This window comes from Schistocerca cancellata, chromosome 11, assembly GCF_023864275.1.
Source record: "Schistocerca cancellata isolate TAMUIC-IGC-003103 chromosome 11, iqSchCanc2.1, whole genome shotgun sequence".
In the NCBI taxonomy this organism is placed as follows: Eukaryota; Metazoa; Arthropoda; class Insecta; order Orthoptera; family Acrididae; genus Schistocerca; species Schistocerca cancellata.
Window position 1 is genome coordinate 81,417,282 of NC_064636.1, and position 16,874 is coordinate 81,434,155.

Genomic DNA, 16,874 nt, shown 5'->3' on the forward strand with positions numbered 1-16,874 from the left:
ACAGCAATCCACATCACTTTGATTTGATTGCAGGCTGCAGATGATTTTCTTGGAGATCTGTGTATGCTGCACTGGTGACAGTGGTCCCTCTAGGCATGTAATGCTCCAAAATGACATCTTTTTCATCCCAAAAGAGAGTCAGCGTAACCTTCCCTGCTGATGGTTCTTTTCGAAACTTCTTTGGCTTTGGAGATGAGGAATGGCACCATTCCTTGCACGCTCTCTTTGTTTCTGGTTGGTGGAAGTGAACCCAGGTTTCGTCCCCAGTAACGATTCTTGTAAGGAAGCCATCACCTTCTCATTCTAAGTGCCGAAGAACTTCTTCACGAGCATCAACACGTCGTTCTCTCATTTCAGGAGTCAGCTGCCGTGGCACCAATCTTGCAGGCACTATGTGAAACTGGAGCACATCGTGCACAGTGTGGTGTGCTGACCCACAACTAATCTGTAAACATGCTGCAGTGTCCTTCAGTGTCAGTCGGCAGTTTTCATTCACTACGGCTTCAACTGCTGCAATGTTCTGTGGAGTCACAACTCGTTGTGCCTGACCTGGACGAGGAGCATCTTCCACTGAAGTCACACCATTTGCGAACTCCCTGCTCCATTCGTAGACTTACTGCTGTGACAAACGTGCATCACCGTACTGAACCTTCATTCGTCGATGAATTTCAATAGGTTCCACATCTTCACTATGCAAAAACGGAATAACAGAACACTGTTCTTCCCTGGTACAAGTCGCAAGTGGGGCGGCCATTTTTATACTGATGCTGCGACGGTATGTGTGCATCTGCACTATGCTGCCACCTACAGGCCATTCTGCACGCTGTTTGTAGCACGCTTACCAACTTACAGGATAAAGGCAAAAAATTTCAATTTGTTATTACAAATTAAGGTTTTCATTTGACTCGCTCTCATGTGAAAGACACAGACAGGGTCTGTGGATAGTTGGTGCTAGGTGGGAACGTGGGTCATCTGTGAGGCACTGCGAAGTAGTCTGTCCAATTGTGATAAATACTGTGTCTGGGTGGCATAGTGGTCAACTCAACTACCTAGTAAGCAGAAGTTTCTGGGTTCAAATCCTGGTGCAGCACACATATTCACTTATCACCACTGACTCTGCATTAAGTCCCAGTCCAGATGATATCAACAGGCCCTTCCCTTTCCTTTCTCCCCCTTCCACTTTCAATTTACATAATACGTATCTCAGCTGCAGATTCTGCTTGGTGTTTGTTCTTTCAGACATGTTCGAAAAACAGACACCTCTCATCTATGTAAAATAATTTATGTTAATTTCAAATTTACTTTTTTATCCATGTGTATTAGTATGGAGAATAACCATAGGTGTTTTTTCTGGTGTATAAGAATTTCAAGAATGGTTGAGGCACTTAACTTTAGAATTAAACTGAAAATTACACAGATTCAGTATTATTGTAAATACTTTTACTCCTGATTGCAGGAGGAAGTTGATTCTTCAGCGTGTCTGTGTAAGAAATAGTGATTACCATCACTCCCCTAATCATGCAATGCTGCAAAATTACTCCAGTTGCATTCCAGAAGAGAAGAAGCATGACTTCCAACAGATGATTGAGTGAGGAAATTTTTTAGTTGCGGCTATAAGCTGTGACACCATTCCTTACTTGACCTAATCATTTCTGGTTGATGAAAGTAGACCCAAGTCTCATTGTCTGTAGCAGTTTTTCCCAGAAATGCTTGTACATACACCCACAGTCATTTAATGAACAAAGTAAGAGCATATGGACTATCAGACCAATTGTGTGATTGGATTGAAAGGTTCCTAGATAACAGAAGGCAGCATGTCATTCTCAATGGAGTGAAGTCGTCCGAAGTAAGAGTGATTTCAGATGTGCCACAGGGGAGTGTTGTAGAACCATTGCTATTCACACTATATGTAAATGACCTTGTGGATAACATCAAAAGTTCACTGAGGCTTTCTGCGGATAATGCTTCAGTATATCAAGAGGTTTTAACAATGGAAAATTGTACTGAAATGCAGGAGGATGTGCAGCGAATTGACGCATGGTGCAGGGAATGGCAATTGAATCTCAATGTAGACAAGTGTAATGTGCTGTGAATACACAGAAAGAAAGATCCTTTATCATTTAGCTACAATATAGCAGGTCAGCAACTGGAAGCAGTTAATTCCACAAATTATCTGGGAGTAAGCATTAGGAGTGATTTAAAATGGTATGAGTATGTAAAATTAATTGTTGGTAAAGCAGATACCAGACTGAGAGTCATTGTAAGAATCTTAAGGAAATGCAGTCTGAAAACAAAGGAAGTAGGTTACAGTACACTTGTTTGCCCATTGCTTGAATACTGCTCACCAGTGTGGAATCCGTACCAGATAGGGTTGATAGAAGAGATAGAGAAGATCGAACGAAGAGCAGAGCGCTTCATTACAGGATTATTTTTTAGTAATCACGAAAGCGTTACTGAGGTGATAGATAAACTCCAGTGGAAAACTCTGCAAGAGAGACGCTCAGTAGCTCAGTACGGGCTTTTGTCGAAGTTTTGAGAACTTACCTTCACCGAAGAGTGTAGCAGTATATTTCTCCCTCCTACGTATATCTCGTGAAGAGACCGTGAATATAAAATTGGAGAGAATAGAGCCCACCCTGAGGCATACCAACAATCTTTCTTTCCACGAACAATACAACACTGGAATAGAAGGGAGAACTGATAGAGGTACTCAAGGTACCCTCCGCCACACACCGTCAGGTGGCTTTCGGAATATGGATGTAGATGTTGATGTACACCTTAGACATGGAAATAATACAAAAGTTCTTCACATGGTCGTGAGGCTCTTTCAGTTTGGCAGCCAACTGACATGGCACCTGTTTTGCAGACACCTCATTGAAGTGCAGTACATTGTGAACAATGTTCTGCACTAAACCATTACTGATCTTCAGACTTGTGGCTGTTTCGTTCTGAGTTATGTGTTTGTTCTCCTTTACCAGCTCCTCCAGTAACGCAGTGTTCTTCTCCGTCACTACACGGTGAGCCTGCCCTGGTTTTGGGGCATCCTCCACTTTTAAATTTCGTACATCTCTCATACACTTGCTGCAATAACAAGCACAAATCACTGTACTGCACAGTGATTCTGCACTGAATATAGATTGGTTTGACACCTTCACTACACAAAGAATCCATCACAGATTACTGCACAGTCACCAGTGGACATTTGGAGTCGTGCCAACTCCGTTGTCATGGCCAGATGCGCTGGATTTCTCAGTTGAGGATCCGTGCCACAAACAACCCGATCGAGGTGGTCCCACAGATTCTTAACTGGCTTTAAATATGGGAGGAAAGGGTAGTATAGTAAACTCATTCTGGTGCTCTTTGAATCGCATAGTCCCTGCGAGTTGTGTGACACGCTACATTGTCCTGCTGGAAGATGCCATCATACCGAGGAAAAACAAACTGCATGTAGGTGTGCATATACCGTATTTCCTTGAATCTAAGCCGCACTTGAAAAATGAGACTTTAAATCAAGGAAAAAAAATTTTCCCGAATCTAAGCCGCACCTGAAATTTGAGACTCGAAATTCAAGGTGAGAGAAAAGTTTTAGGCCGCACCTCCAAATCGAAACAAAGTTGGTCCATTATAATATGAGACATAATTTAGGTCGAATGAGTGACGATACAGCTACAGTAGTTTGGTTCGAGTCGTAAGCTTAGCAGTTAAGCTTTACCAGGTAGCCATTGCTATGCATCTGGCGCTCCGTCCGTATTTATATGGGTACCCTTCCTTTTTCACGCGCTTCATCTGGTTTGAATCGATTGCTTATTTATTTTTTTTATCTGATAAGTGCCATTCTCTTTGTTATAGGTGTTTACGTCACTCTAAGCTGAAAATGCATTACTGTATTGTGCCACGCATTGTTCGTCGCTTTCTAATAATGAGTGTTTACGGCCTGTCGCCGCTCGCCGCATGGCTTGCAATGGAAAGAGACTGCTATTTGTTGTTACTTACACTGCTGCTTTCTTTGATAATGATCAACAAGAACCAAATGATAGACTGCGTATGATAGATGTTCTGAACGAGAGTTTAGCGAAAATTTTTCTCCATTTGAAAATCTTTGCAGGCGCCTCTTTTAGTGCATTACATTCTGCACCGAAATTAGAGTAATCTTAGATTTAAAAATCTAGTCAATTGCTGTGCTTCATTTCTGACTGTATCACTATTAGGCATAAGAATAATACGAATATAAACATGACACGATATGTCCGCGTTTGCTGTTGTCTCACTCTAGTTTCATAGTTTATTAGGCAGACAGGATTTAAATCACACAGATGCAAACACGAAAGAATACATGACAAAATATTTATATTCATATTATTCTTATAGTGAAGAGAATACTGCATGTGATTCACAATTCATAAAAGTTCCTATTAGCAACCATCTCTTTTCACAGGTAGGAAAAAATTCAGAACGTAGAGTTTCCCATATTGACATAAATCTAAGATGACTTTAATTTTTGTGCAGAATGTAATGTACAAAAGAGGCGTCTGCAAAGATTTGCAAATGGAGAAAAATTTTAGCTAAACTCTCATTCAGAACATCTTCTATAATATGCAGTCTACTATTTGGTTCTAGTTGATCATTATCATAGAAAGCAGCAGTATAAATAACAACAAATAGCAGTCTCTTGTCACTGTTTTGCTAATGAGACAATTCCTCTCTTGTTTTTATTGTAAGCGGCAGTAGCGTGCACGAAAGCAAGCCACGCCGCGAGCGACGACAGGTCATAAACACACATTATCATAATGCGACAAACAATGCACGACACAGTACAATAATGCATTTTCAGCTTAGAGTGACATAAAAACCTGTAACAAAGAGAACAGAACTTATCAGATCAAAGAAAAATAAGCAATCAATTCAAACCAGACGAAGCACATGAAAAAGGAAGGATACCCGTATAAATACGGATGGAGCATCTGACACATAGTAAAGCTTAACTGCTAAGCTTACGACTCGAACCAAAGTACTGTAGCTGTATCGTCATTCATTCAACCTAAATTGTGTCTCATATTACAATGGACCAACTTTGTTTCGATTTGGAGGTGCGGCCTAATACTTTTCTCTCCCCTTGAACTTCGAGTCTCAAATTTCAGGTGCGGCTCAGATTCGGGACTTTTTTTTTTCTTGATTTCCAGTCTCATTTTTCAGGTGTGGCTTAGATTTGAGTGCGGCTTAGATTCGAGTAAATACGGTAAGTTTGTCAACACTCGCTCGTCACTTTTCCCGCACACATCTCTGCACCCGTCATCCACCCTTATCATCTGTGGCCCGTGGTGCACCACGGTTGTCTCAATGCTGGTTTAGGATAGCACCAGTTCGTGACACACGGTATTGTTTAACCACGATGGCACGCAAACAGTTTACAGATTTAGCTGTTTTGGAAATGCTTCCACTCTTGGCCCAAAAGCCAATGATCGTGCACTTTTGTACTGAGATAAATCACTCTGTTTCCGCATTATGACAACGACTGCACTCTTCTCAGTGTCCCTCTGACACACTTTATATACCCTTCACTGCCAGTGCTGCCATCTGCCATCTGAGTGGTTACTGTATGTTGATGTCAATTATAGGTGGTGATCTCATTAACATGACTGGATCATGAACAATTATCTAACAGCTTCTGTTGCTCTCCTTTCCTTGTTGCTTCTTATTTCTCCTCATGTTGCCCTTTCCTTCCATCTACCCACATTGTTCCTGATTTCTTATTTATTCTCACTTTCTTATTTATTCTCACTTGACACCATTTCAAAATTAGTATTTTATTCTTAAAAATGTTTCATTTTGTTGCTCTGATTCTTTGATGCTGTTCCCTTCATAATTATTTTCTTATTTCTGCTTTCTTTAACTTCTTTTTCCAGGAATAAAGGAATATTTGTTTTGAACAATGGAAAGTCCAGATTGGAATATCAATAATTATGAAAAGGCTAGATTTTTACTCGCCATAAAATGAAATGTTGAGTTGCAGACAGGCACAACCAAAAGACTGTACCCACTGAGCTTTTGGCCAAAGCATTCTTCAGTAGAAAAAGGAAAACACACACACACACACACACACACACACACAAGCAGGCACACCTCACAGGCACATGAACACTATCTCTGACTGCTCTAGTCGGACTGCTAATATTTGTTCTGTTAGCCTGTTCTCATTCATTCAGTAGGGATGTCGAAAAAAGATTAACCTTGCTTTGTCATTACTTCTGATATTTTCCCTTCATTTTGGTATATTTTCTAATTTTTTTTTCTTTTCCATACATCTATAGTTAACATTGCACCAATTATTATTCTAATAATCAGCCTCTGAGGTGCCTGTATTGTATCTGTTCATAAGTGCCCATCTTGGTTACATGTCTGTACACAGTTACTGATTTGGTTTACTGACATCATCAGACAAGTTTCAAAAATAGAAAAATAGGTAATGTGAGAAAAATCAGACAACAGTAACTCCAGGTAGGAATATCAGCAATATAGGAAAAGACAGATTGTTACACACCTTAAAGAAGATACATCAATTGCAGACAGGCACAATTAAAAGACACACACACCATTCACACATTCATCATGTGTGCATGAGGTGTGTTTGCTTCGTATGTGTGTGTTTTACTGACAACAGCTGTGGGCGAGGGTTATATGGGAGTTTCTTAATTGTGCCTGTCTGTTACTTGATGTGTCTTCTTTAAGGTAAGTAGCATTCTGTCTTGCCCTACATTGTTAATGTGAGAAAAACAAGTTCAACTGGGTGAGGGCTAAATGTACAAAGAATCTAGGAATACATAAAAAGAACATAGCTGATAGCCATGCTGTTGTTGTTGTTGCTGTGGTCTTCAGTCCGAAGACTGATTTGATGCAGCTCTCAATGCTATGAGGTGCATTCAAGTTCTAAGGCCTCCGATTTTTTTTCTCCGGACTGGAAAGAGATAGAAACATGCGCATTGTTTTAAAATGAGGCCACGTTCATTGTCAATACATCCCAGAGATGGCAGCACCGTACGGAAGATGGAATTTTACTGCAGCGGCGAGAATGAGAACTGTTTTAAATACTTAAAATGGCGATGTTTTCCTTACTTGAACAGCATGCAATCATTTGTTTTCTGAATTTGCATGGTGTGAAACCAACTGAAATTCGTCGACAGTTGAAGGAGACATGTGGTGACGGAGTTATGGATGTGTCGAAACTGCGTTCGTGAGTGCGATAGTTTAATGAAGACAGAACATCATGTGACAACAAACCGAAACAACCTCGGGCTCGCACAAGCCGGTCTGACGACACGATTGAGAAAGTGGAGAGGATTATTTTGGGGGATTGCCGAATGACCGTTGAACGGATCGTCTCCAGAGTTGGCATTTCAGTGGGTTCTGTGCACACAATCCTGCATGACGACCTGAAAATGCGAAAAGTGTCATCCAGGTGGGTGCCACGAATGCTGACGGACGACCACACTGCTGCCCGTGTGGCATGTTGCCGAGCAATGTTGACGCGCAACGACAGCATGAATGGGACTTTCTTTTTGTCGGTTGTGACAATGGATGAGACGTGGATGCCATTTTTCAATCCAGAAACAAAGCATCAGTCAGCTCAATGGAAGCACACAGATTCACCGCCACCAAAAAATTTTCGGGTAACCGCCAGTGCTGAAAAAATTATGGTGTCCATGTTCTGGGACGGCGAGGGCGTAATCCTTACCCATTGCGTTCCAAAGGGCACTACGGTAACAGGTGCATCCTACTAAAATGTTTTGAAGAACAAATTCCTTCCTGCACTGCAACAAAAACGTCCGGGAAGGGCTGCGCGTGTGCTGTTTCACCGAGACAACGCACCCGCACATCGAGCTAACGTTGCGCAACAGTTTCTTCGTGATAACAACTTTGAAGTGATTCCTCATGCTCCCTACTCACCTGTCCTGGCTCCTAGTGACTTTTGGTTTTTTCCAACAACGAAAGACACTCTCCGTGGCCACACATTCACCAGCCGTGCTGCTGTTGCCTCGGCGATTTTCCAGTGGTCAAAACAGACTCCTAAGGAAGCCTTCACCGCTGCCATGGAATCATGGCGTCAGCGTTGTGAAAAATGTGTACGTCTGCAGGGCGATTACGTCGAGAAGTAACACCAGTTTCATCGATTTCAGGTGAGTAGTTAATTAGAAAAAAAAATCGGAGGGCTTAGAACTTGAATGCACCTCGTACTCTATCCTGTGCAAGCCTCTTCATCTCCAAGTAACTGCTGCAACATATATCCTTCTAAATATGATTACTGTATTTATCTCTTCTTCTCCCTCTATAATTTTTACCCTCCACACTTCCCTCTAGTACTAATTTGGTGATCTCTTGATGCTTCGAATGTGTCCTACTACCCAATCCCTTCTTCTAGTCAGGCTGTGCCACACATTTCTCTGCTTCTCAATTCTAATCAGTACCTCCTCATTTTACAACATCTACACAGGTAATCTTCAGCTTTCTTCTGTAGCACCACATTTGAGGCACTTCTGTTCTCTTCTTGTCTAAACTGTTACTGTCCATGTTTCGCTTCCCCTACTTGGCTACACTCCATACAAATACTTTCAGAAAAGACTTCCTAACTTTTAAATCTCTACTCGATGTTGAGAAATTTCTCGTTTTTAGAAACATTTTTCTTGCCATTGCCAGTATACATTTTTTATTCTGTCTACTCTGACCATCATCAGTTATTTTGCTGCCCAAATAGCAAAACTCATCTACTTCTTTCAGTGTCCCCTATCCTAATTCCCACAGCATCAGCTGATTTAATTTGACTACATTCCATTATCCTCATTATGCTTTTCTTGGTGGCCATCTTATATCCTCCTTTCGAGACACTGTCCATTCCATTCAATTGCTCTTCGAAGTCCTGGCTGCAGGCAGACAAGGATAGAGATTTTCATGCCCTGCCAGATTTACACACCATTTAAAGTTTTCTGAGACCAAAAAATGTGTATATGTAAGTACAAGGTCTCTTCAAAAAATTCTGTAACTTTGTCCACAAAATTTTTCTCCACTTAGCTTTTACCTATTTTGTATGGTCTCCTTCAAAATACTCTCCTCCAGAACTGATACAACCACTCCCAACACCATTTTAACTTCTGGAAGAGGTCTTGGTACACCTCTCGCTGGATTGTGGGAAGCACTTTCTGGGAATTCTAGGCACTACATTCTGGAACCGCGCAACCGCTGCAGTCGCAGGTTCGAATCCTGCCTCAGGCATGGATGTGTGTGATGTCGTTAGGTTAGTTAGGTTTAAGTAGTTCTAAGTTCTAGGGGACTGATGACCTCAGAAGTTAAGTCCCATAGTGCTCAGAGCCATTTGAGCCATTTGTTTTCTCTCATGTGTCGTTGCAGATCTTCCGTCCTTTCAACAGGGTTTTCAACTTTGGAATAAAGTCAGCAGGGTCCACGTATGGAGAGTATCGAGGATGAGACAGCACAGTTATTCTGTTTTTTGTGCAATAGTCATGCACCAACAGGGTGAATGTGTGGGTGCGTTATCGTGACGCAAGGGTTATCAATTGTCTCGCCACGTTTCACATTTTCTTGCAGGTGTCACAATACAGCTTGTGATAGTATCATTGATTAACAGTTTGTACCTGTGGCACAAATCCATAATGAACTAATCCTTCCAAGTCAAAGAAAACTGTCAGCATGGGTTTGACATTTGGCCTCCCAACCCATCGTGAAGACTGAACCTTGGTCTCAACATCAACATTGTAACTGTAGACCCACATCTCATCACCATTTATGATTTTCTTGATGAACACCTTGTTCTCATTTGCAAAATCCATAAGCTCTTCACATATTGTGAGGCGGAGATCTTTCTGGCGTTGACTCACGAGCCGTGGGGTGAACTTGGGTGGCAACATGATACATTCCAAGATGCTGTGTCAGGATTTGGTGAACGATTCAACTGTAATGTTACATTCTTCTGCAATCTCTTGGATGGCTTGGATTCTTTGATTGGCATATACAATTTTGTTGATTTTCATGACTTGAGCATCGTTGGAAATTATCGAAGGGTGTCCTGAATTAGGGTCATTTTAACTTCCATCTGGCCATTTTTAAACTGTGTGAACATTTTTAAAACAGAGTACAGTTGGAGCACTCATCACTGTATGCTTCTTGAATCATTTGGTGTGTCTTTGGAAAGGTTTTCTTAAGTTTTACGTAAAATTTAATGCAGACACATTGTTCCTCTAGCTCTGCCATCTCGGAAATCGCAAACTGTGCGACACGACGTTCTACTCAATACGGCACTGAATAATAACTAACAGTCATACAACAATAAAACTTCTGGAAGTTACACATTAAACACAGGCATGTGCAGGGATGCTGACCACATTTCACTCCAACACACCCTTGGCACGAAATTCTGAATGTTCCAGAATTTTTCGAATAGACCTTGTACGAGGTGCATTCAAGTTCTAAGGCCTTCGATTTTTTTTCTAACTAACTACTCACCCGAAATCGATGAAACTGGCGTTACTTCTCGACGTAATTGCCCTGCAGACGTACACATTTTTCACAACGCTGACGCCACGATTCTGTGGAAGCGGCGAAGGCTTCTTTAGGAGTCTGTTTTGACCACTGGAAAATAGCTGAGGCAATAGCAGCACAGCTGGTGAATGTGCGGCCATGGAGAGTGTCTTTCATTGTTGGAAAAAGCCAAAAGTCACTAGGAGCCAGGTCAGGTGAGTAGGGAGCATGAGGAATCACATCAAAGTTGTTATCGCGAAGAAACTGTTGCGTAACGTTAGCTCAATTTGCGGGTGCGTTGTCTTGTTGAACCAGCACACGTGTAGCCCTTCCTGGACGTTTTTGTTGCAGTGCAGGAAGGAATTTGTTCTTCAAAACATTTTAGTAGGATGCACCTGTTACCGTAGTGCCCTTTGGAATGCAATGGGTAAGGATTATGCCCTCGCTGTCCCAGAACGTGGACACCATCATTTTTTCAGTATTGGCGATTACCCGAAATTTTTTTGGTGGTGGTGAATCTGTGTGCGTCCATTGAGCTGACTGGTGCTTTGTTTCTGGATTGAAAAATAGCATCCACGTCTCATCCATTGTCACAACCGACGAAAAGAAAGTCCCATTCGTGCTGTCGTTGCGCATCAACATTGCTCGGCAACATACCACACGGGCAGCCATGTGGTCATCCGTCAGCATTCGTGGCACCCACCTGGATGACACTTTTTGCATTTTCAGGTCATCATGCAGGATTGTGTGCACAGAACCCACAGAAATTGCCAGCTCTGGATGCGATCCGTTCAACAGTCAGTTCAACAGTCATTCGGCGAGCCCTCAAAACAATTCTCTCCACTTTCTCGATCATGTCGTCAGACCGGCTTGTGCGAGCCCGAGGTTTGTTTCGGTTTGTCGTCACACAATGTTCTGCCTTCATTAAACTGTCGCACCCACGAACGCACTTTCGACACATCCATAACTCCGTCACCACACGTCTCCTTCAACTGTCGATGAATTTCAATTGGTTTCACACCAGGCAAATTCAGAAAACGAATGATTGCACACTGTTCAAGTAAGGAAAACGTCGCAATTTTAAGTATTTAAAACAGTTCTCATTCTCGCCGCTGGCGGTAAAATACCATCTGCCGTACGGTGCTGCCATCTCTGGGATGTATTGACAACGAACGCGGCCTCATTTTAAAACAATGCGCATGTTTCTATCTCTTTCCAGTCCGGAGAAAAAAAATCGGAGGCCTTAGAACTTGAATGCACCTCGTACATAATGAGTGCTGATGATGGCGTAGGAAGTGTCGCACAGGGCACCAAAAAAAGCTGTTGTTCAACTTGTTGGAGGAAATGGAAATCTATAAAGACAGAAATTAGCAAATGGTGTTATCACTTAACAAACAGAGTGGGTTTAATGTGAATGCCTATTTTGATGTATTCGAGAACTTAATATTCTGAACAGCATCACACCCTGCAGCAGGTCGGCATGTGGCCATGTACGCTGTGGCAACTGGCAGCACAGAGATTGGACCTCCTTCCACAAACACCAGCACAGGAAACAGTTACGTTCTACTGAGAAGCCACAAGACAGTGCCAGCTGCTTTGTATTGGAGTGTGCTATCAAACACTGAGACTTGTAATTAAATAATTATTGTTCCATTAACCATCTTTCACGCAATGTCACACTTCATTTATGAACTTCCAGCACTCTGGAGTAGCTTGGGCCCGCAACTTCCATTAATCAGTAGAACGAAAAACCTGTCCGAGTTGCAAATTTTTACTTTTTATTCATTTAAGGACTAGTTTTGGGGTGGACCCATTTTCAAATCATTGTAGTCGAAAATGGCATTTCTGAAGATGTCAAAAATGTGCAATGACCATTTACAGTGCATACAGATAATTGTATGCACTGTAAGTGCTCATTGGTGCTCATTGCACATTTTTGACATCTTCTGAAATGCCATTTTCGACTATGATGATTTGAAAATGGGTTGGCCTGAAACTAAACATCAGACGAACAAAAAAAAAAAAAAAAAGGATTTGAGCCCTCAGCTGCCAACAGGTGTTGTTCATATACCTCGATGGGGAAGGGTGAAAATGCATGCTCCGACCAGTACTCGAACCCGGGATCTCCTGCTCACCTGCCAGACGCTCTATCCATCTGAGACACCGCGGGCACAGAGGATAGCGCGACTGCAGGGACTTATCCCTTGCACGCCTCCCGTGACACCCACATTCCCAACTGTCCACAATCTACATACGTAATGTTCCTAAAGGCTACCCGACCATTGACCTTCTTCTGTGCAAATGCACACTCTTTGCCCAAACTGTTACAGGAATCGTCACTTTAGTTGGTGCGAGTAATGAGTGAATGGGCAATTATCCTGTAGGAACATTACGAATATAGGTTGTGGATAGTTGAGATGTGGGTCTCACAGGTAGCGTGCAAGGGATAAGTCCCTGCAGTCGCGCTATCCTCTGTGCCCTCGGTGGCTCAGATGGATAGAGCATCTGCCATGTAAGCAGGAGATCCCGGGTTTGAGTCCCGGTTGGGGCACACATTTTCAGCTGTTCCCATTGAGTTATATGTACAGCACCTATTGGCAGCTGAGGGTTTTGATTGATTATCATTTCTTTCTAGAGAAGCTGCATGGTCATCATTTGTATCTGTTCTTTCGGAACAGTTACGATCTTCATATAGTTAAAAATTTGCAGTTTGGACTAGTTTTCTGTTCTACTGATGTTTCATTTACTTTGTCATGCTAGAAAGTTTCATATTAATAACCTCTATTACTTTTCACACATTTTATTCAGACTTTAAGAATAGATTTTAGTTTGACATACTGCATTGAATTTTATGTTTTATTGCTAGACACATTGTGCTGTGTGAGGTTGTTTTAGTTTTTGACCATGCATATTTTACTTGAGGCTACTGAATTTATGATCTTGATCACTTACATACCTTGCCACTAGTGCCCTACGCTGGCTATAGCAATGTCTGTTGAAGTATATAAGATATTCTTAGATTTTCTGTATATTTAGCCCTCAGTTAGTTTAACTTATTTTCTCGCTTTAGTGTTTCTTTTTTCTTTTTCTATTTTTGTAACAGATCTGACGATGACAGTTACCTGAAACTGGTAATTGTGAATTGTGTAGTATATGTCAGCTTCTCTCGTCCAGCAAAGGGTCTAGGAGTAATAATAGATGAAAATCTAAATTGGACCTCACACATAATTGCAATGTGCAGGAAGGCATCAGAATCCCTCCATACCCTACAAATATATAAGAAGCTCTACCCTCTTGACCTGAAAATGAAACTTGTACAAACACTTACATTTCCAGTTATTGATTACAGCAATGTTATCCCACAAGGCCTTTCTCAAGAATGCTCACAGCACCTGGGGCTAGTTAAGAACATCTGTGTTTGTTATATCTTGTGATGTTCAATTCTGATCACAGTTCACTATAGTATACACTGCTATCCTGATTGCATGCAGAAAAGTGCAGAGGTTTCCATGTCCTCTGTCTTCTCTACTGTCTTATCAATGAACACTCTCTCTCATCTCGCTCCTCAACCTTAACGCTCTTGTGCAAACAACATGGCAGAAACACTCATTCCCATCAGAGCAAAATCCTTTCTGTCCCATTCCATCATTCAGCCACCTTCTCGAAGTCTACCTCAGTAGCAGGAACCCATTTCTAGAACAATCTCTTGCATTGTATTAGAGAACTAAATAACATCTCCAGTCTCAGAAGACAGTTAATGACATAACGATAGTCATCGACTCTGTACACACTGATTATCTGTGTACATCTCTGCTTCCAACTTGATACTTCTCATTTCCCAATATTCTTAGCTGATGCAGTCTCCTTAATTTCCTTTTCCCAATACTCGATGTATGAAAAAACATCTATGTTGTATAACTATAAATTATTCTGTTTGCCACTATTATTATTATTTCTATTTTTCTCAGACCTTAGGTCTGGTTAAAAATGAAAAGTGACATGGACCTTCATCAAGCGTGACTTCCTTTTAACTGTACGGTATATGTTACATTGTATTTAGGAACTTTCAGGTTATTGAACACGTATCAATAATTACGGATTTCTGTAGTTGTATATATACGTTTGGATGTAGCTGTATTGCATTGATGTACTGGTGGATATTGTGTGGTATGACTCCTGTAGTTGATAGTATAATCGGTATAATGTCAACTTTATCCTGATGCCACATGTCCTTGACTTCCTCAGCCAGTTGGATGTATTTTTCAATTATTTCTCCTGTTTTCTTCTGTATATTTGTTGTATTGGGTATGCATATTTCGATTAGTTGTGTTAATTTCTTCTTTTTATTGGTGAGTATGATGTCAGGTTTGTTATGTGGTGTTGTTTTATCTGTTATAATGGTTCTGTTCCAGTATAATTTGTATTCATCATTCTCCAGTACATTTTGTGGTGCATACTTGTATGCGGGAATGTGTTGTTTTATTAGTTTATGTTTTATGGCAAGTTGTTGATGTATTATTTTTGCTACATTGTCATGTCTTCTGGGGTATTCTGTATTTGCTAGTATTGTACATCCACTTGTGATGTGATCTACTGTTTCTATTTGTTGTTTGCAAAGTCTGCATTTATCTGTTGTGGTATTGGGATCTTTAATAATATGCTTGCTGTAATATCTGGTGTTTATTGTTTGATCCTGTATTGCAATCATGAATCCTTCCATCTCACTGTATATATTGCCTTTTCTTAGCCATGTGTTGAATGCGTCTTGATCGATGTGTGGCTGTGTTACATGATACGGGTGCTTGCCATGTAGTGTTTTGTTTTTCCAATTTACTTTCTTCGTATCTGTTGATGTTATGTGATCGAAAGGGTTGTAGAAGTGGTTATGAAATTGCAGCGGTGTAGCCGATGTATTTATATGAGTGATTGCTTTGTGTATTTTGCTAGTTTCTGCTCATTCTATAAAGAATTTTCTTAAATTGTCTACCTGTCCATAATGTAGGTTTTTTATGTCAATAAATCCCCTTCCTCCTTCCTTTCTGCTTAATGTGAATCTTTCTGTTGCTGGATGTATGTGATGTATTCTGTATTTGTGGCATTGTGACCGTGTAAGTGTATTGAGTGCTTCTAGGTCTGTGCTACTCCATTTCACTACTCCAAATGAGTAGGTCAATATTGGTATAGCATAGGTATTTATAGCTTTTGTCTTGTTTCTTGCTGTCAATTCTGTTTTCAGTATTTTTGTTAGTCTTTGTCTATATTTTTCTTTTAGTTCTTCTTTAATATTTGTATTATCTATTCCTATTTTTTGTCTGTATCCTAGATATTTATAGGCATCTGTTTTTTCCATCGCTTCTAGGGAGTCACTGTGGTTATTCAATATGTAATCTTCTTGTTTAGTGTGTTTTCCCTTGACTATGCTATTTTTCTTACATTTGTCTGTTCCAAAAGCCATATTTATATAATTGCTGAATACTTCTGTTATCTTTAGTAAACGATTGAGTTGTTGATTGGTTGCTGCCAGTAGTTTTAGATCATCCATGTATAGCAAATGTGTGATTTTGTGTGGGTATGTTCCAGTAATATTATATCCATAATTTGTATTATTTAGCATGTTGGATAGTGGGTTCAGAGCAAGACAGAACCAGAAAGGACTTAATGAGTCTCCTTGGTATATTCCACGCTTAATCTGTATTGGCTGTGATGAGATATTATCTGAATTTGTTTGGATATTAAGTGTGGTTTTCCAGTTTTTCATTACTATGTTTAGGAACTGTATCAATTTAGGATCTATTTTGTATATTTCCAATATCTGTAGTAACCATGAGTGGGGTACACTATCAAAAGCTTTTTGGTAATCAATGTATGGGTAGTGTAGCGACCTTTGTTTAGTTTGAGCTTGATATGTCACCTCTGTATCTATTATCAGTTGCTCTTTACATCCTCGTGCTCCTTTGCAGCGGCCTTTTTGTTCTTCATTTATAATTTTGTTCTGTGTTGTATGTGTCATTAATTTCTGTGTAATGACTGAAGTTAATATTTTGTAGATTGTTGGTAGGCATGTTATGGGGCGATGTTTAACTGGGTTTACTGTGTCTGCTTGATCTTTAGGTTTCAGATAGGTTATTCCAGGTGTAAGTGTATCAGGGAATGTGTATGGGTCTGCAATGTAACTGTTAAATAATTTAGTTAGATGTGAATGTGTTGAGGTGAACTTCTTTAGCCAGAAATTTGCTATTTTATCATTTCCAGGGGCTTTCCAATTGTGCGTAGAATTAATTGCTCGGGTGACTTCATGTTGCAAAATTATCACTTCAGGCATTTGTGGTATCATCTTGTATGAGTCTGTT

General features: G+C 40.6%; 1 protein-coding gene and 1 non-coding gene across 2 annotated transcripts in view; both read left to right on the forward strand.

The window, feature by feature from the left end:
* LOC126108232 (serine hydroxymethyltransferase, mitochondrial-like) overlaps positions 1-16,874 on the forward strand; it is a 205,713-nt gene that overhangs the window by 152,891 nt on the left and 35,948 nt on the right. The gene's annotated exons all lie outside the window — the stretch shown is intronic.
* On the forward strand, positions 13,001-13,075 carry Trnat-ugu (transfer RNA threonine (anticodon UGU)). The gene has a single exon. It is a non-coding gene; the product is annotated as a tRNA-Thr (tRNA).